The sequence below is a fragment of the Myotis myotis genome, unplaced genomic scaffold (genome assembly GCF_014108235.1).
Source record: "Myotis myotis isolate mMyoMyo1 unplaced genomic scaffold, mMyoMyo1.p scaffold_m19_p_4, whole genome shotgun sequence".
Lineage (NCBI taxonomy): Eukaryota > Metazoa > Chordata > Mammalia > Chiroptera > Vespertilionidae > Myotis > Myotis myotis.
The window spans coordinates 79,643,234-79,663,882 of NW_023416346.1; the positions used below are offsets into that span (position 1 = coordinate 79,643,234).

General features: G+C 42.7%; 1 protein-coding gene across 1 annotated transcript in view; it reads right to left on the reverse strand.

Moving 5' to 3' along the window:
- Window positions 1-20,649, reverse strand: part of CHIC1 (cysteine rich hydrophobic domain 1) — a 122,522-nt gene that overhangs the window by 78,765 nt on the left and 23,108 nt on the right. The window lies entirely within an intron of this gene.

Sequence of the window (20,649 nt, forward strand, 5' to 3'; positions counted from 1 at the left end):
CTTTTAAGATTCTCTCTTTGTCTTTTGCTCTTGGCATTTTAATTATGATGTGTCTTGGTGTGGTCCTCTCTGGATTCCTTTTGTTTGGGGTTCTCTGTGCTTCCTGGACCTGTAAGTCTATTTCTTTCACCAGGTAGGGGAAGTTTTCTGTCATTATTTCTTCGAATAGGTTTTCAATATCTTGCTCTCTCTCATCTTCTAGTACCCCTATAATTCTGATGTTGGTACACTTGAAGCTGTCCCAGAGGCTCCTTACACTATCTTCATATTTTCGGATTCTTTTTTCATTTTGCTTTTCTGGTTGGGTGTTTTTTGCTTCTTCCCTTTTCAAATCTTTGCCTTGATTCTTGCGCTCCTCTGGTCAGCTGTTGGGTGTCTGTATAATATTCTTTATTTCAGTCCGTGTATGCTTAATTTCTAGTTGGTTCTTTATCACAACATCGAGCGTCTCATTAGATTTCTTGTAGATCTCATTAAGTTTATTGGCAGTTTCTAGAAAATTATTGAAAGACTTTAAAAGTGCGGTTTTGAGCTCTATATCCTCCATTTCTGTCATGTTTCTTTGTCTCCGCATTTTTTATGCTTTCTTGGTGCACCCCCTTGTGGTCTTTGTGAGCAGTCTTCTTGTAGTTAAGCCTTGATTGTTGTCGGTAATACTGGGGGTGATTTGACCTCCAGGCCAATTGGCTATGAGAATCAGCTGTGTCTGCAGTGGGAGAATTTCTGTGCTGGATCTCTAGGGCGGTGCTAATCTAGCCTTTGCCTAAGGTTATCCTGCAAATGCCTCTGTGCAGGGCTTGGGCGGTGCGGGTCCCGGGGGGACTACTGGGCGGGGGGGAGTGAGCAGTTATGGCTGCTCTCTGTCTCGTCCCCAGGGGCTCTGCCTCTCAGAGTCCCAGCAACTGCTGCAAACCTCGGAGAGAAAGCTGCCTTCGAGTTCCGACTGAAGCCAGACAGTCCCGCTTCTCCCGTTTGAGTCTGGGTCCCTAGAGACTCACCCGGATCCGAGCTCAGAATCTGAGACTCCCTCCCGATTGAAAGCACCAACCGTGCCCTCCACCGCCAGCCCGCTCCACATGCACTCCGCACCTTAGTATTTAACTTCAGCACTGCGCCTCCTCTGAGTCTCGGTATGCTATTCTCTTTCCTCCTAGTTGTAGAACTTCCACTCAGCCAGCCTTCCTGTGGTTCTGGATGGTGTCCGTTCCGTCTTTTAGTTGTATTTTTGAAGTGGTTGTTCGAGGCAGCAAACTCCTGCGTTAACCTATGCCGCCATCTGGGTTTCTACTTGTTTCTGTTCTTAAGGGAAACACTTTTAGGTTTTGCTCATTGAGTATGTTGTTGGCTGTAGGTTTGTCATATATGGCCTTCATTATGTTGAGGTATGATACCTCTATTCCCACTTTGGTTAGAGTTTTTATCAAAAAGGGGTTCTGGATTTGTCAAATGCCTTTTCTGCATCTGTTGTTATGATCATGTGATTTTTATCTTTCATTTTGTGTGTGTGATGTATCAGGTTATTGATTTGCAAGTATTGTTCCAGCCTTGCATCCCCAGAATAAAACCTGCTTCGTAATAGTGTATGGTGTTTTTCCTATATTGCTGGATCAGATTTGCTTAAGGATATTTTGTTGAGGATTTTAGATTCTATTTTAATTCATGATATTGGCCTGTAATTTTCTTTCTTTGTAGTGTCTTTATCTAGTTTCGTAAAAAGAGTTTAGAAGTGTTCCTTCTTCTTGAATATTTTGGAACAGTTTGAGGAAGATAGGTGTTAGTTCTTCTTTGAGTGTTTGGTAAAACTCTCCTGTAAATCCATCCAGTCCAGGACTTCTGTTTGTCGGGAGTTTTTAAATTACTGCTTCATTTTCATCAGTTATTATTGGCCTACTCATGTTTTCTGATTCTTCCTGATTGAGTTTTGGAAGATTGTATGTTTCTAGGAATTTGTCCATTTCACCCAGGTTATTCAGTTTGTTGGCATATAGTTGTTCATAGCATTTGATTACAATCTTTCGTATTTCTGTGGTGTCAGTAGTTACTTCACCCTTTTGGTTTCTGATTTTATTTATTTGGGTACTCTCTCATTTCTCGATGAGTCTGGCTAGGGGTTCACCAATTGTGGAGAGCGGCTAAAGCATTTGGACATGTTCCAGCCTGGGATTAATGAGAGGGCACGATCTTCTCGTGGCAAAGCCCTGTGCAAGTCCCAGCATAATTATAGCCAAAGGCTATAGTTGTAAGCTTGACCTTATGGTCCACACCTTTGGTCCCACATGGCTGAGTGATATGGGCCGTGGGAGGTGCAGCAAGTAAGCAAAGCTTGATCAGGTGCATGTAATTGAGTAGACTTGAAACCCACAAGAACGTCGTAATCACGCCCTTACTTTACCTCATGGAAAATGGCTATAAAATAAAGACTTGGCTTGCAGGCCATGGTGCTGTCTCTCCTTCAGAGAGCAGTGTCCCACCCAGATCCAACTTTTTTCTCTGGTCTGTCTTTTCTAAATCCTTCACAGCCCCCTCTCAGGCTTACCCATGGCCGTGCCTGCTCGGCACATATTGGTGCCCTGTGTGGGGCCTGAATATGGGGGAACTACAATTGGAAGGTGAAAGGAGGCTCCAGTGAAGCACGCTCAGAAAACAAAAGTAAGTGCAGAAAGCAAAAGTAAGGTAGGGAGCGAGGTTTGGTAGTTGCTGGTTGTAAAACATAGGAAATTCAGGATCTCAGGACGGGGATCCCTAAGACAATGGTTACTGAAGTATTTTTTAAATTTCTTAAGTTTTGTTAGGAACTGTAAAGCAAAAAATGGAAATCCTGGTAGCAAAGATAAGAAATAGAGAAAATAAGCGGTAGAGAAAATAAGTGATAGAAATAAGTGGTAGCAAATAAGCAGTAGAGAAAATAAGTGGTAGAGAATAAGTGGTAGAGAATAAGAGGTAGAGAATAAGCGGTAGAGAATAAGTGGTAGAGAAAATAAGCAGTAGAGAAAATAAGCGGCAGAGAAAATAAGCGGTAGAGAAAATAAGTGGTAGAAAATAAGTGGTAGAAAACAAGCAGTAGAAAATAAATGGTAGAAAATAGAATAAAGAAGATAGAAAATAAGATGAAAAGATACAGATTAAGTAGAAAAATAGAAGATAGATTAAATAGTAAAGTAGAAGATAGAAAATAAGATATAGATTAAGTAGAAGATAGAAAATAAGATACAGATTAAGTGTAAGACTAGAAGTAGAGGAAAGTACAGGTAATTTGTTTGCTCATGGGCACTGGACCTCATGGGGTTTTGAGGGTTCAGTTAACAGGCCATTGTTTTCCCAGCCTGGGGCAAGGCATGAGAAGAAAAAGAAAACAAAAATTTAAATTGGATATGTTTGACAGCTTTTCCAGGTGTGGTATTTTGGGAAGTTAACTGAGAGACAGCTTTGTGACATCTCAAGGGCCCTGAGGTGACACAAATATTTACTCTCTACAAAAACAAAAAGGGGGAGAAGGATGTTATCTATTAAATCTTTTGAATTATGTTGCAGAGGGTTGTACGGCAGCCAAAGGGAATCAGACCTCCAGTGCAATAGCCTCCGCCGAGTTGGCCTGGTGGAAGGATGCACAAACCAGACAATGGTTTTGCCAGATCCAGTAATGATGTGGAGAAGAGGATGTTTGTATCTTTCTAGAGGGAGCAGTGTGGCCAATTTGGGTGCCAGAGCATTATGTGCATCACCGCAATGGACCCAGAGAAGCTCTTTGTTCCTCCATTCAAAAGACTGAAAGTTGTGGCTCAGAAGAACATAATGAAGGCTACACACAAGGGATCGAGGTGCCAACGTGGGTTCAACTGAAGAAGCTAGCAATTGAGGCCCAGAAGATGTTAAAAAAGCAAGAAGTGGAAGCTATGTTTATGACTATGCTAGCGTTGGCGAGCTGCCAGTTTTCTGTAAAGTCTTGTGCAGCCAAATCTGAGGACTCTGAGTAAGATATCCTGAAAATGTTAACATGTCTGTAGTTTGGTTTCTCTTATTGTTGCTGTTTTATTAATAGCCAGAGTTTTGTTCTCTCTTGTTGCTGCATTACATTAACATTACTGTGTTTATTGTTTTGTTAATAGCCAGAGTTTTGGTTATGCTGCATAATTTGCCTAGATCTTTTGATGATGTAAATGGAAATGTTTAAAAACAGAAAAAATGGGGAGATGTGGAGAGTGGTTACAGCGTTTGGACAGGTTCAAGCCTGGGACTAATGAGAGGGCACGATCTTCTTGTGGCAAAGCCATGTGTAAGTCCCAGCAAAATTATAGCCAAAGGCTATAGCTGTAAGCTTGACCTTATGGTCTGAACCTGTGTCAGAGAGCAGTGTCTTACCCAGGCCCAGCGTTTTTCTCTTGTCTGTCTTTTCTAAATCCTTCACCGCTCCCTCTCAGGTTCACCCATGGTTGTGCTGGCTTGGCACAACCAATCTTGTTTATATTTTCAAAGAATCAGCTATTGGATTTATTGATATTTTGACTGTTTTTTAGTCTCAATGTCATTTACTTCTATTCTGATATTTATTATGTCCTTCCTTCTATTTCCTCTGGGCATTTCTTACTCTTCTTTTTCCAATGTGTTTAGTTGTAGGATTAAATAGTTTACTGGTGCTTTTTCTTGTTTCTTGGAGTAGGCCTGTAATGACATGAACTTCCCTCTCAGGACTGCTTTCGCTGTGTCCCATAGGTTTTGGGTGGTTGTGTGTTCATTTTCAGTTGTTTCCACGAAGTTTTAAATTTCTTGCTTGATCTCATTGGTAACCCATTCATTGCTTAATAACATGCTATTTAGCCTCCATGTATTTGAGCGTTTTTGATTTTTTTTTTATTGTAGTTGATTTCTAACTTCATGCCATTGTGATCTGAGAAGATGCATGGTATATCAATCTTCTTAAATTTGTATAGACTTGTTTTGTGCCCTAACATGTGGTCTATCTTTGAGAATGTTTCATATGACCTGGAAAAGAATGTATATTCTGTTGCTTTGGGGTGAAATGTTTTGTAAATATCAGTTAGATCCATCTGATCTAGTGTGTCATTTAAGGCCTCTGTTTCTTTGTTCATTTTTTGTCTGGAAGATCTATCCAGTAATGTCAGTGGGTGTTAAAGTCCCCTACTATGACTGTATGGCTGTTGATGTCTCCCTTAAAGTCCATCAAGATTTTTTTCATATATTTGGGTGCTCCTGTATTGGGTGCATATGCTTACAAGGTTTATATTCTCTTGTTGAATCATTCCCATTTGTTTTGAAGTCTATTTGTCAGATATCAGTATTGCTACCCCAGCTTTGTTTTCCTTTCCATTTGTGTGGAATATTTTTTCCATCCTTTCACTTACAGTTTGTGTTACTGTTGTTTTGATGTGGCTCATATATACAGTATATATTTGGGTCATGTTTTCTTATCCATTCAGTCACCCTGTGTCTTTTGAAGCATTTAATCCATTTACATTTAAGGTTATTATTGACAGATATTTATTTATTGCCATTTTAATTTTCTTTATTCCTATTATTCTCTCTCTCCTTTTCTTCTTCCTAAAGCAGTCCCATGAACATTTCTTGCATTGCTGATTTGGTGGTAATGTATTCCTTTAAGCTTTTCTTTTGTATGGAAAGCTTTTTATTTCACCTTCAATTTTAAATGATAGCCTATGTGGATAGAGTAGTCTTGGCTTCAGGCCTTTGCTTTTCATTACTTTTAATACTTCATGCCATTCTCTTTTGGCCTTAAGTGTTTCTATTGAGAAGTCTAATGACATTTAAATGGGAACTCCTCTTTAGGTAATTTTCTGTCTCACTCTTGCTGCCTTTAAGATTCTTCCTTTGTCTTTAACATTTGCCATTAAAAATACTTTTATTGATTTCAGAGAGAGGAAGGGAGAGGGAGAATGAGACAGAAACATTAATGATGAGAGAAAATCATTGATTGCACACCCCTCATTGGGATCAAGTCTGCAACCCGGGCATTGTCCCTGATCAGAAATTGAGCCATTACCTCCTGGTTCATAGGTCAATGCTTAACCGCTTTGTCACGCTGGCTGGGTTCCTTTGGTTCATCTTGATTGGGAGTCCCTGTGCCTCCTGAATTTGTGTGACTTTTTCCTTCATCAGGTTGGGGAAGTTTTCTGTCACTATTTCTTCAAACAGGTTCTCTGTTCCTTGCTCACAGTCTTTCCCTTCTTGTATTCTTATGAGGCAGATGTTGCGTTTGTGTTTTCCCAGAGCTCCCTTAAGCTATCCTCCTGCTTTTTAATTGTTTTTCTATTTGTTACTCTAATTGGGTATTTATTTCTATATTGACTTCCAAATCACTGACTAAGTCCTCTGCTTTAGCCAATCTACATTTAATTTCTTCCAGTGTGTTCTTAATGTCAGACATATTATTCTTCATTCCTGTCTGGTTCTTGTTTATGGTGTCCATTATCTTTTTTTGCAAAGCAAATATCTTTACTTCTGCAGAATGGTACATACCAACACAGAGTCTGGCAGCACGTACACTGAACAGGCATTCCGCTCAGGCTTTTATGCCTGATGCACGTGATCTGTTCTTCACTCTTGATTGGAAGAGCTTAGGCTCACACTCTTGCGTGATTGGCTAATTTAAAGGAAGGAGTTGACCTTTTCCATTTCACAATGGTGGCCCGCAGGGGAATTGCAAGTCGTATGAGCCAAAATGGTGGCTGCCAAGTCCCTCGAGCCAAAATGGCGGTTGCCTAAACTCCCTTTGACAGAATAGATTTCTTGTTTATTCTCACAATTCCCCCCTTTTCTTATTTAACTCTTCAAAGTCGGCTAACATTCATTGACTTTCCTGCTCTGCAGCGTCTAGGAGAAGATTATTTTGCTGTTTGGTCAATATGGTTTCAATTAACACTTGGATAAGACCTTTCATACATGGGATGATATAACATCCCATCACTGTAACTCCTAACCCGCTGCCATCACCCACCCCAGTTCTCCGATCGGAGCCTGACAGCTGGGGGGAGGAACTGAGAGGTCAGCTGTTCCACCTGCTCACTGGCCCCACCCCCCGCTGCCACCAACCCTAGTTCCCCACTTGCCACTGGTGATCAGAGCCTGATGGCCGGGGGAAGGGACTGAGAGTTTGGCCGTTCCCGCCTGCTTGCTGGCCCTACCCCCACCATGGGTTGCCCTCTGTGTGTGGGGTGACTGGTGGGGCTGGGGCCTTGGCCTGGTGCCACCCGCTTCCCCCACCACCCACCCCTAGTTCCCCACTTGCCTTTGGTGATTGGAGCCTGCCAGTCAGGGAAAGGGACCGAGAGGTGGTCAATGCGCCTCATAGTGACTGGTCGAGTGGTCGCTCTGGTTGTTCCACTGTTAGGGTCAATTTTCATATTATCCTTTTATTATATAGGATAATCCAATCCACATTCTTGTTTATAGTAGACTACCAGAAAAGGACAGATTCAAATCCTGTAGCAATCTGAAACTTATTTGGCACTCTGCTTGAAACCCCAATGGAATCTGTTTAAAGTTGGGGATCAAAGGAGTCCCCTGGACTCCCTCTCTTCTGTCTGTCCATTGAAAAAGGTTTACAATATGCCAAAGTGAAAGGGATAGCCAATTGCATCAGAATGCAAGTTCCACTGCAATTGCTGGGCAAGGCCACAATTTATGGTCTCCTACAATACCACCAGACATCAGCACAGGGTATCGACAGTGCAGAATGATTGGCTTCTGAGGATACTCAGCCGTTTACCATAAACTCCGAGTACTGTCTCTCCCACATTGAGACGTGGGAGGTATAGTTTACATCAGGGGACGAGGGTCGGATCATTTTGGGGATCCTTGCTTTTTACCTCTGTTGGATGGGAACAACAGGGAGAGAGTCTTACAGGAAGCATTTCCCCAGGCAGTTTCCTCCTGATACAGGGCAAGCATACATTTCACCCTGTTACTGTCTGAAGTCCATCCGAATGGAAATGGGACCACTTGAGACTCTAGCCTTCCTGCCATGCGAGTGTAACAGTCACTTTTATTTAGGGCACATACAGAATATTTAATCCATTCCACCCAGGCATTCATTTCCTTATCTATTTTTATGATGGTGGCGGTGTCAATTTCCTTGGGTGGGGCTACCAGTCTCAGGGCAAACCTTCCTAGGGGATCTTATCCTGTGACATCTCCTCTTAAACCTAGTCCTAGCCAATCTCTTGGCCTAAAGGCTGAATATCCAAGTCATTCAAGTTATCTATAGTTAAGAGCAAGGGATTACACTGTAAATTCTGGTAAGCATTGGGAGGAGTACCTCTATACAGATGATTCTAGCCTTTAGGTGACAACTTTTTATCTGCTGGTCGGGGTATAGCCATCCAGCTCTGGTATTGGATGGTCCACCATACATCATTCCAGGTAGGATAAGGGGATGCACCATTCGCTCCCAGTGAAGTATCAGGACACATGTAAATGGAGCAGGCCTGTAGCTGCCTATGATGGTTTAGATCTCCACATAATATAATTTGGCAGGCATCAAATTGAAGGATTATGGGATTATCTCCCTTAGTTACATTAATCAATAACTTAACTGGGTAAGCATGATCTGGATTGTACACATTTCCTCAGCCCACATTGTAAGCCCCTGCAATTTTCCAGAGAATCCAGTACATGATGGTTATTAAGACAACTCACAGGTTTTTTTTGTTAATTTCAAGGGGCTATGCCCTGGTATAGCCATCCAAGTTGGAGTGTCTCCACCTGGAGAAGCTGGTAGTCCACCCTTAACCTGTGTGTGATAGGTCAAACTTCATTCTACAATCCGAACAGCAGTAAGCAAGACAAGGTGTGGTCCTTCCCAGGAGGGTTCCAACTTGTTTGTCTTCCAAGTCTTGATTAGAACAAACGTAGTCTCCCAGTCAGGTGGCAGTGAACCAGAAACTCAAGAGGAGGGCTTTGAGCTAGGAGGCCCTTTAATCTGATTGCAGCGGTTCTTGCTTTCTTGGGCCCTTCCTGTGTTGCTGGCTGACTCTCGATCCCGAGTTCATAGTTGGCCAGTAGGTAATGGCTTTTCCTCCTCACTGAGGCCACTGCAATGTGGCAGTGGGGTATGCCCAGGAGACAGTTCTAATGGCCCCTTTGCAACAAACAGAATCCCAGATGAGCCCCCAAATTGTTAGAAATCAAGTGAGCCCCCCCCAAATCAGGAGCCCTGGTAGAACACAAAACATACTTGGGAGCCAGATAGCAAGGCAAATATCTTTATTTCTGCAGAAGGGTACGTACCTACAGAGTCTGGCAGCACGTACCTGCATTAGGTTTCTTAACTGTCTTTATCATCATTGCTTTGAACTCTACATCTGATAGGTTGCTTACTTCCATTTAATTTAGTTCTTTTTCTGAACACCCCTCATTTCCTTTCATTTGGGGCTTGTTTCTTTGCCCATTTTTAGCTGTCTCTGTATTTGTTTCTATGTATTAGATAGAACTGTTTCCCATTCTTTGTGTGATGACCTTATGTAGAAAGTGTCTTGAGGGGTCCAATGGTGGTCTATTTGATCTCCTGAGCTGGATGCTCTATGATTGCCCCTTTTGTGCATTATTTGGGCTCCCCTGGTTTAACTGAGACTTGATCAGTGATATCCAATTTGTGAGAGGGATCTTCCTTCTGAGTTACTGACAGTGAGGCTCAGCCCCAACCTCATCATTTCACCTCATCATTACAGGTGCTGACAGAACAGAACAAGACACAATAGGACCAAACAAAAAACACCACAAATATCAAACTATGCAAACAACAGTAAAGTCTAAGAAGGAAAAAGAAGAGAAAGCAAAGGAAAGACAAACTAAAAAAAAATACTAAAATACATGAGACCAATGACTTAGAAGGCATATAAAGAATAAGGGGGGAAAAAGAAAACTGGCAATATGGGAGCAAGAAAGAAGCTAAAATATTAATTAGTATAGCAATGAAAAAGAGAAGGAAACTGAAATTAAATGAAACAATAATAATGAATTTAAAATGCCATAATAATAGATATATTAATATATAGATAGGAAAAGTTAAATGGAAAAAGAATAGAGAAGAGAAAAATGAAATCAAATGACAAAAAACATAATGAGACAAAAAGATAATAGAATCAAAAGAAAAAATAAAGATATGCAAGAAAAAAAGAGAAAAAAGGGGGAAAACAGACAACAAAAACAAAACAAGAGGCACTACACACACACACACACACACACACACACACACACACACACCCCTAAAACCAAAACCATATACACTCACAAACTCAAAAATCTTAGAATCTGTTATTTGTGGAGCTCACTGGATTTTGCTGTTGTTGAATCTGGTTTTTTGGTGTGGTGTGTCTATCTTGGGCCTCCCAGGAGCTTCTCTGGTGCAAGGAAGGCAATGTGAACCATTGTCCCTTTTTGGCCCTAGACAACCTAATTGAGGCCCTATAGGTTGAAGCCCCTAGTAGTCCAGCGGGTATGGCTTCCTTAGCCCAGAGACTGGGTCTGCTTGAGTCTCATGCCTAAAGTGTCCCTGTTCTGAGCTGTTCTCCCTTCCCTGACTGAGCTGGGCTCTGCAGGGATATCCTGGTGTTAGCCAGGATCATTTGATCAGACTAGTGTGGGGAGTGGTGCCAGTAGCTTGTGGGGGTGAGCGGGCACTTCCTCTCCTTCCACTGCCTTAGCCCTGCCTGGCTTGCTGGCTCCTCCTCACCGCCACCTTCAGGGGCACAGATTTCCAGCCCCAAGCTGTTCCCCCTTACTTCAGGTTGCTGCAGGTTGGGTCAGAAGCAGCTGTTTTGCCGGAGGAAAAGAGAGCACCTCCACTGTGTTCAGGTGGGCAGGAATGACCTTCCTTCCTTGTCCTACTGTCCAGTCCCCTTTCTACTCACCAGAATGAGTTCCTACAGATATGCAGCCTCTTCAGTATCCTCAGGTCCTCAGTTATAGTAGGTCAAAGGAAGAGGAGACTACATCCATCTCCCCGATTTTAGCACAGTTCCTTCCTCTGAGCCCTGGCAGTGGAGCAGAGCAGTTGTGGCAGCACAGTGGGGACAGCCATAGGTAAATCCACAGCAGTGTTGAGAGTCTTGTCGAGTCAGTGGTGGTCGTGCAGGTCCGAACAGTGTCCTTGGCCATGCACGGGGTGCGCATGGGTTCAGATTGGCTACGGCAAGTTTGGGTGGTAGCAAGGCTGGGTGCCTAGCAGCTGCTGCTCCCCGTAGCCTCATCCCAAGAAGGACCTTATAAAACTTTTAAGATGGCACAGTCTCCAAGCCAGAGCCATGTCCAGGGAATGGCTCTGGCAGTAGTAGTGGCTCCCCAGCCAGGAGAGCCTGAATCACCTGCCCCTGAGATTCCTGTGTACAACCTGACACCCACCCCTCCCACACATACGAACACACATGCACGCACATCGATATACTCACCCTCTCACTCACTTCCTCATTCACGCTCACCCTCACTCTGGTCCTGCTAGGAGCCATGTTGGAGTCCCTGGAATTTCTCATATCCCTTATTTGACTCCTTTTTCTTACTCTTTTATTTATTTTCTTTCTTTCACTTTATCTTTCTCTCCTTTTAACCTTTTCATAAATTTTTGTGTCTTCTTTTTAAAAAAATATATTTTATTGATTTTTCACAGAGAGGAAGGGAGAAGGATAGAGGCTTAGAAACATCGATCAACAGCCTCCTGCTGGGTATGTGCCCGCAAACAAGATACATACCCTTGACCGGAATCGAACCTGGGACCCTTCAGTCCACAGGCGGACACTCTATCCACTGAGCTAAACCAGTTAGGACTGTGTCTTCTTTTTTATTGCTTTCCTTTTAAATGATATAGAGACTAAAAGAACAATACAAAAGATCAATAAACCCAAGACTTGGTTCTTTATAAAGGTAAACAAGAATGAAATGTTTCCAGAAAAAATGGACAGCAACATGCAAAAAATGAAACTAGACCATCAACTTACACCAAACACAAGAATAAACTGAAAAATCTATAAAATACTTAAATGTAAGTCACAGAGCCATAAAAATCCTAGAAGAAAACGGAATAAAATCTCAGACATCTCTTGGAGCAATATTTTGGCCGATATGTCTCTGAGGGCAAGAGAAACACAGGAAAAAAATAAACAAATGGTGCCCTGACCAGTTTGGCTCAGTGGCTAGAGCAGCCGTGGGCAAACTATTCATTTCCAGCCCGTTTGAAATGAATAAAACTAAAAAAAAAAAAAAAAGACCGTGCCCTTTTATGTAATGATGTTTACTTTGAATTTATATTAGTTCACACAAACACTCCATCCATGCTTTTGTTCCGGCCCTCCGGTCCAATTTAAGAACCCATTGTGGCCCTCGAGTCAAAAAGTTTGCCCACCCCTGGGCTAGAGCGTCGGCCTGTGGACTAAAGAGTCCCAGGTTCGATTCTGGTCAAGGGCATATACCTTGGTTGTGGGCACATCTCCAGTAGGGGGTGTGCAGGAGGCAGCTGATTGATGTTTCTCTCTCATGGATGTTTCTAACTCTCTATCCCTCTCCCTTCCTCTCTGTAAAAAATCAATAAAATATATTTTTAAAAGATAAATAAATAAATGGTACTATATCAAACTAAAAAGCTTTTGCACAGCCTGACCAGTGTGGCTCTGTGGTTGAGCATCAACCTATGGGCCAGGAGGTTACATTTCAATCAATTCTCAGTTGGGGCACATGCCCAGGTTGTGGGCTAGATCCCTAATGAGAGGCGTGCAGGAGGCAGCCAATTGGTGGTTCTCTCTCATCATTGATGTTTCTATCTCTCTCTCCCTTTCCCTTCCTGTCAATAAAAATATATTTTTAAAAAGCTTCTGTAGAACAAATGAAACCATCAACAAAATGAAAAGGGAACCCATTGTATGGGCAAACATATTCGCCAATGATTCATTTGATTTCGGGTTAATCTCCAAAATATATAAAGAACTTATACAACTCAACACAAAGAAGATAAACAAACCAATTAAAAAATGGACCAAGGACCTTGAATAGACACTTCTACAAAGAGGACGTACAGATGACCAACAGAAATATGAAAGGATGCTAAGTGTCACTAATCATCAGAGCAATGCAAGTTAACACCACAATGAGATATTACCTCACACCTGTCAGACTGACTATCATCAATAAATCAACAAACAACAAGTGTTGGTGAAGATGTGGAGAAAAGGAATGCTCATCACTGTTGGTGGAAATACAGACTGATGCAACCACTGTGGAAAACAGCATGGAGTTTCTTGAAAAAATAAAAAATGGAACTGCCTTTTTACCCAATGATCCCACTCCTCAGTATATATCCTAACAATCCCTAATCGCCAATCAAAATGATTATATGCACCCCTACATTCATAGTAGGGTTATTTACAATAGCCAGATCTGAAAATAGGCTGAGTGTCCGGCAGTAGATGAGTGGATAAAAAAGCTGTAAAAAAAAAAAAAAGGCAGTGGTATGTGAACACAATAGAATACTACATGTCTGTAAAAAGGAGCGCTTAATTTTGCAACATCATGTTTGGACCTAGAAATTATTATGCTAAGTGAAATAAGCCAGTCAGAGAAAGTCAAATACCATATGATCTCACTAATATATGGAATATAATGAACAAAATAAACTGATGAACTAAATAGAACCAGAGGCATGGATACATTGAACAGACTTACAAATGTCAGAGGGGAGGTGGTTGAGGGGGACCGGATAAAGGAAGGTGAAGGGATTAGTTAAAAAACATACATGCATTTTCCAGAGAGACAGACAATAGTGGAGTGATGGCCAATGAAGGCTGAGTGGAGGTGGGCAAAGGGGAGAAAATGGGAGATCTCTGCAATAGTGTCAACAACAAAAAATTTAAATAAAAATAAATAAAAACAAAAAAAAACACCTTTTAGGGTTAAATTACAAAGAATTTATTATGATTGCAGTGGTAATCCTTGAAAAAAGAAATAGGTCTGCTGTGTTTTTTTGCCCCCCAACACCCAAATGAGGCTAGGGAGAAGAATGGGAATAGGAAAAGTGTAGAGAGTAAGCTGATGGAAAATTTATCATGACAAAGAGAAGCCAATATTAGTATAAGTGTTTTATCTCATTCCTGAAGAGTTTGGTTTGAGAGGATAAATTAAAAATAAATTAAGGTTTACCAGAGGGAAAGGAGGGTGGGGGGAGGCAGAAGAGGGTAAAGGTGGGACTTTGGGTGGTGAACACCCAATATAATATACAGATGATGTGCCGGGGTCCAACCCCAGCAGGTCCAGGGGTCCCCAAAGGTGTGGACGGAGTCGGCGAAGAAGGAATGACACAGAGACAGCGTTCAGTTGATCAGCAGCCTAGCCAGGATCTCTAGCCAAGTTCTGGTCTGGATCTCCAGCGAAGTTCTGGTTAGGATCTCCAGCCAGGTTCTGAGTCCATGTTCTGTTGCTAGGTTCTCCAGGTTCTCCAACCAGGTTCAGTAGCCATGTTCCCTCGCTAGGTTCTCCAGCCAGGTTCTGTCCAGGTTCTAGTCAGGTTCTCTTGCCCATTTCTGTAGTCAGGTTCAGTCCAGGATCTTTTGCCATGTTCTCTCCAGCGAAGTTCTTCTGTCTCTAGTTCTGTGTAGGTTCTGTCTGCTTAGTTCTGTGTTCTAAGTTCTGTATTCTAAGTTCTGTGTTCTAAGTTCTGTATTCTAAGTTCTGTGTTCTAAGTTCTGTGTTCTAAGTTCTGTATTCTAAGTTCTGTCTCTTGCTGTCTTATTACATCTGTATTTATACCAGTTGATTCAATCCTATCAATCTCTATTACAAAGGTTAGGGCGTTTCTTATCTCCATTCCAGGGAGTAAAGATTATGTAGCTTAAGCATGATTGTTCGTAGTTAAAGTGATTAATTACCCGCCTGGCACTTAGTTAAGAGGTTTTATTCCCTCCCTAACTTCAGGGGAAAATCCCTACCTGGGGAAACAACCTTTCTCAGAGACCTTGGTTAAAACACATAGTGCCAAGAAGGTGAGCAAACATATTAAGAACAGTATGCCATATATGCCAGGTCCCTTGAAACAGCAAGCATGGACCAGCTCCCGGCAAATTCCCCCTTTTTTATTTTTTAAAATCAGGCATTAAAAAGAAAAACCGGAAATGCTCTCTTATATCCATTTTAAGAGTAGGATTGGCGCTTTCCACTATTACCTGAGTCCTGATCTATCACCCCAGGGAGAGCTTGCCAATCCTGCACTTTCCCGGGGTGGAAAGGCTGCAGTGGGGTTAAGGATAAGGCTCCTTGGGCCAACCTCCTCCCATGCCTTTACATTTACCTTTCCTTCCTCAGAAAAGCATGGACATACTTCTTGTATAAAAAGTTCTGTCTGACTGGGAGTAACCTTAATTCCTCTGCTAGCAAGCATATGTGTTAAAAGATCAATACAGAGTCTTATTTCTTTAGACTCAGTATGGCACATCTTCTTAATCTAAAGATCAATACAGAGTCTTCTTTCTTTGGACTCAGTATGGCACATCTTCTCAATCTAAGTTCTGTACTATCCACCTTCTTACCCTACTTATCCTCTATAGGGGGGTCTGTAGCACCCTGGTGGAGTCCTATCCGTCCTGAGTGTGGGGGTTCTCAATGGGGGGGGCTTACCTATGGGAATCCCATTCCAGGGGTTCCCAAAGGTGTGGACGGAGTCGGCGAAGACTATCCACCCTCTTCCTACGGTGGAGTCCTATCCGTCCCGAGTGCGGGGCGCTTACCTAGGGGTCCCTGTTCGGGCGCCATATGCTGGGGTCCAACCCCAGCAGGTCCAGGGGTCCCCAAAGGTGTGGACGGAGTCGGCGAAGAAGGAAGGACACGGAGACAGTGTTCAGTTGATCAGCAGCCTAGCCAGGATCTCCAGCCAAGTTCTGGTCTGGATCTCCAGCGAAGTTCTGCTGTTTATTGTTTTGTTACATCCGTATTTATACCAGTTGATTTTAATCCTGTCAATTTCTATTACAAAGGTTAGGGCGTTTCTTATCTCCATTCCAGGGAGTAAAGATTATGTAGCTTAAGCATGATTGTTTGTAGTGATTAACTACCCGCCTGGCACTTAGTTAAGGAGTTTTATCCCCTCCCTGACTTCAGGGAAAAATTCCTACCTGGGGAAACAACCTTTCTAGGAGAGGCATCCCCTCCCTGACTTCAGGGAAAAATTCCTACCTGGGGAAACAACCTTTCTCAGAGAGGTGACCTTGGTTAAAACACACAGCGCTAAGGGGAGCAAACATATTAAGAACAGTATGCCATATATGCCAGGTCCCTTGAAACAGCAAGCATGGACCGGCTCCCGGCAATGATGTACTACAGAACTGTCACTTGAAAACTATATAATTATATTAACCAATGTCACCTGGTATTTTCAATAAAAATTTAAGAAAAGTATATTAAGGTTTAAAAATAGGCAATATAGCCACACAGTTCAAAAATCAAACTGATACTAAAAGATATTTATTTTTATAAATATACTTTTATTGGTGATAGTATTACAGATATCTCCCATTTACCCCTGTTTCCCCCCCTCCTCCCAGCACCTACCCAACACTCTAAGTCTTCACTACACTATTGTCCATGTTTGGTTTATCTATTCTTATCCCCCCAAACTCACATTGAGATATGTCAGTCTATTCAAAGCCTCTATGCTTTGAGTCTTATTTTGTTGGTCAATTCATTTTGTTCATTAGATTCCACAAATAATGATACTTGTTTTTCTCTGACTGGCTTATATTGCTTAGCATAATACTCTCCAAATCCATGTATGCTGTCCCAAAGGGTAAGAGATCCCTTTTTATAGCTGCATAGTATTCCATAGTGTAAATATACCATAGCTTTTTTATCCATTCATCTACTGATAGGCACTTGAGATGTTTCCAAAACTTTGCTATTGTAAATAATGCTGACAAAGACATAGAGGTGTATATATTCTTTCTGATTAGTGTTTTGAGGGCTTTTAGGATATATTCCCAGAAGTGGGATTGCTGGGTCAAATGGAAGCTCAGGTTTTAATTTTTTGAGGAAACTCCATAGTGTATTCATAGTGGCTGCATCAATATGCATTCCAACCAGCAGTGAACTAGTGTTCCCTTTTCTCCACATCCTCGCCAGCACTTGTTGTTTGTTGATTTGTTGATGATAGCCGTTCTGACAGGTGTGAGGTGATATCCCATTGTGGTTTGAATTTGCATTTCTGTGATGATCAGTGACTGAGCATTTTTTTATGTGTTTCTTGGCCATTTGAATGTTCTCTTCAGAGAAATGTCTATTCAGGTCTTTGGCCCATTTTTTAATTGCTTTGTTTTTCTTTCTTTTGTTGAGTTGTACAAGTACTTTATATACTTTGATATTAACCCCTTATTAGTTGTATCATTGGCAAATATGTTCTCCCATTCATAAATTCCATTTTCATTTTGATGATGGTTTCTTTTGCTGTGCAGAAGCTTTTTATTTATTTTATTACTAAAGGCCTGGTGCACAGAATTTGTCCATGGGTGGGGTCCCAAGGCCTGGTTGGTGATCAGGGCCTATCAGGACCATCTCGCCCAGTCCCGATAGGGGCCGAGCCAGCTGGGGCCTGCTGGCTGTTGGCTGGGGCTTGGGGACCTGCCAGCCGCCAGATGGGGCCTGCCAGAGGGGGCCTGCTGGACAGGGAAGGGGCAAAGGGAGGGACCGCGGGAGGTTTGCCGGCCGGGGAAGGTTGGCTAGCCATAGGATGTTGGCTGTGGGAGTGCACTGACCACCAGGGGGCAGCTCTTGTGTTGAGCATCTTACCCTTGGTGGTCAGTGCGCATCATAGTGACTGGTCAACTGGTTGTTCCACTTGTTCGGTCGTAAAGGTTGCTTAGGCTTTTATATATATAGACTAGAGGCCCGTTGCACGAAATTTGTGCAAGGGGGGGGGGCCCTCAGCCCAGCCCACACCCTCTCCAATCCAGGACCCCTTGGAGGATGTCTGACTGCCTCTCGCAATCCAGAACCGCTGGCTCCTAACTGCTTGCCTTCCTGCCTGCCTGATTGCTGCCCCTAACCACCTCTGCCTGCCTGATCACCCCTAATCATCTCTGCCTGCCTGCCTGATCACCCCTAACTGCTTCCCTGCTGGCCTGATCGCCCCTAACTACCTCTGCCTCTCCCCGCACCCAGGACACAGGATTCCCTCCTCCAGCCAGTCACAAGCACACAGGACCCAAGCCAGCTTTGCCCGGGCTGGCCGCAGCCACAGGGAACCGTGGGCAGGCGGCTTCACCAGGGCCACAGCTACAGGTGCCTGGGACGATGGGGTGAATGGCTTGTCCCTCTCCCAGACCACAGCCACATGCGCTAGCACCCAGGACTGTGGGGCGGGCAGCTTTTCCCTCTCCTGGGCTGCAGTCCCATCCGCTGGTGCCAGGGACCATGGGGCGGGTAGCTTGTCCCTCTCCCAGGCTGCAGGAGCAGGTGCAGCTGCTGGCGCCCAGGACCGTGGGGTGTGCAGCTTGGCTGGTCCCCATTCCTCTCTCATGAGCTCATTTGTTCCTGGCTGGTCCCCATTCCTGTCTCTCCAGTGTTGAGTGTCTGAGCTGTTATGGTGTGGCAGCATGAGGGCATGATGACCCTTTGCATATTAGCTCTTTATTACATAGGATTATTACATTTTTAAATATATATATATATATATATATATATATATATATGTATTTAATTGATTTCAGAGAGGAAGGGGGAGGGAGAGAGATAGAAACATCAATGATGAGAGAGAATCGTTGATCGGCTGCCTCCCGCATGCCCCCTACTGGGGATTGAGCCTACAACCCAGGCATGTGCCCTTGAGAGCACTCGAACTGGGGCCTGGCCCTTCAGTCCACAGGCTGATGCTCTATCCAATGAGCCAAACCAGCTAGAGCCAGTGCAGAAGCTTTTTATTTATGTAGTCCCATTTGTTTGTTTTCTCCTTAGTTTCCTTTGCCCTAGGACAGTGGTCGGCAAACTGCGGCTCATGAGCCACATGCGGCTCTATGGCCCCTTGAGTGTGGCTCTTCCACAAAATACCACGTGTGGGTGCGCACATATAGTGTGATTGAAACTTTGTGGCCCATGCGCAGAAGTCGGTATTTTGTGGAAGAGCCACACTCAAGGGGCCAAAGAGCCACATGTGGCTCGCGAGCCACAGTTTGCCGACCACTGCCCTAGGAGATGTATCAGTAAACATACTGCTATGTGAGATGTCTGACACTTGACTGCCTATCTTCTCTAAGATTTTTATAGTTTCATGACTTACATTTAAATATTTTATCCACTTTGAGTTTATTATAGTGTATGGTGTAAATTGGTGGACTAGTTCAGCCGTGGGCAAACTACGGCCCGCGGGCCGGATCCAGCCCATTTGAAATGAATAAAACTAAAAAAAAAAAAAAAAGACTGTACCCTTTTATGTAATGATGTTTACTTTGAATTTATATTAGTTCACACAAACACTCCATCCATGCTTTTGTTTCGGCCCTCCGGTCCAGTTTAAGAACCCATTGTGGCTCTCGAGTCAAAAAGTTTGCCCACTCCTGGTCTAGTTTCATCCTATTGCATATGTAGGTCTAGTTTCCCAGCAACATTTATTGAAGAGACTATCTTTACTCCATTGTATGTTCTTGCCTCCTTTGTCAAATATTGAGTGTAATGGCTTGGGTCCATTTCTGGGGTCTCTCTTCCGATCCATTGGTCTATATGCCTGTTCTTCTGCCAGTACCAGGATGTTTTGGTTACAATGGCTTTGTAGTATAGTTTCATATCTAGTATTGTGTTCCCTCCTACTTTGTTCTTCTTTCTCAAGATTGCTTCAGCTATTCGGCGTTTTTCATGGTTCCATATAAATTCTTGGAGTATTTGTTCTAGCTCTGTGAAGTATGCCATTGGTATTTTAATAGGAATTGCATTGAATCTGTAGATTTCCTTGGGTAGTATAGACATTTTAATGATGTAAATTCTTCCAATCCATGAACATGGTAAAAACTTCCATTTGTTTGTAGTTTCCTCTACTACTTTCTTCAATGCCTTAAAGTTTTCCAAGTACAGGTCTTTTACCTCCTTGGTTAAGTTTATTCCTAGGTATCTTATTTGTATTGTTGTTGCAAAGATAAATGGGATTGTTTGTTTAGTTTCTCTTCCTAAGAGTTCATTATTGGTGTATAAAACCAATTGTAGATGTTGATTTTGTATCCTCCTACCTTGCTGAATTCATTTATTAAGTTTAGTAGCTTTTTTGGTGGAGTCTTTAGGGTTTTCTATATACAATATCATGCCATCTGTGAATACTGATAGTTTTCCTTCCTCCTTTCCAATTTGGATGCTTTTTTATCTCTTCCTCTTGTCTGATTGCTGTGGCTAGGACTTCCAGTATTATGTTGAATAAGAGTGGTGAAAGTGGACATCTTTGTCTTTTTTCCTGTTCTTAAGGGAAAGGCTTTTAGTTTTTGCCCACTGAGTATTATGTTGGTTGTAGGTTTATTATGTTGAGGTCCCATCCCTCTATTCCCACTTTGTTGAGGATTTTTATCAAAAAGGGGTGCTGGGTTTGATGAATGCTTTTTCTGCATCTATTGATATGATCATGTGATTTTCATCTTTCAACTTCTTTGTGTGATGTATCATGTTTATTGATTTGTG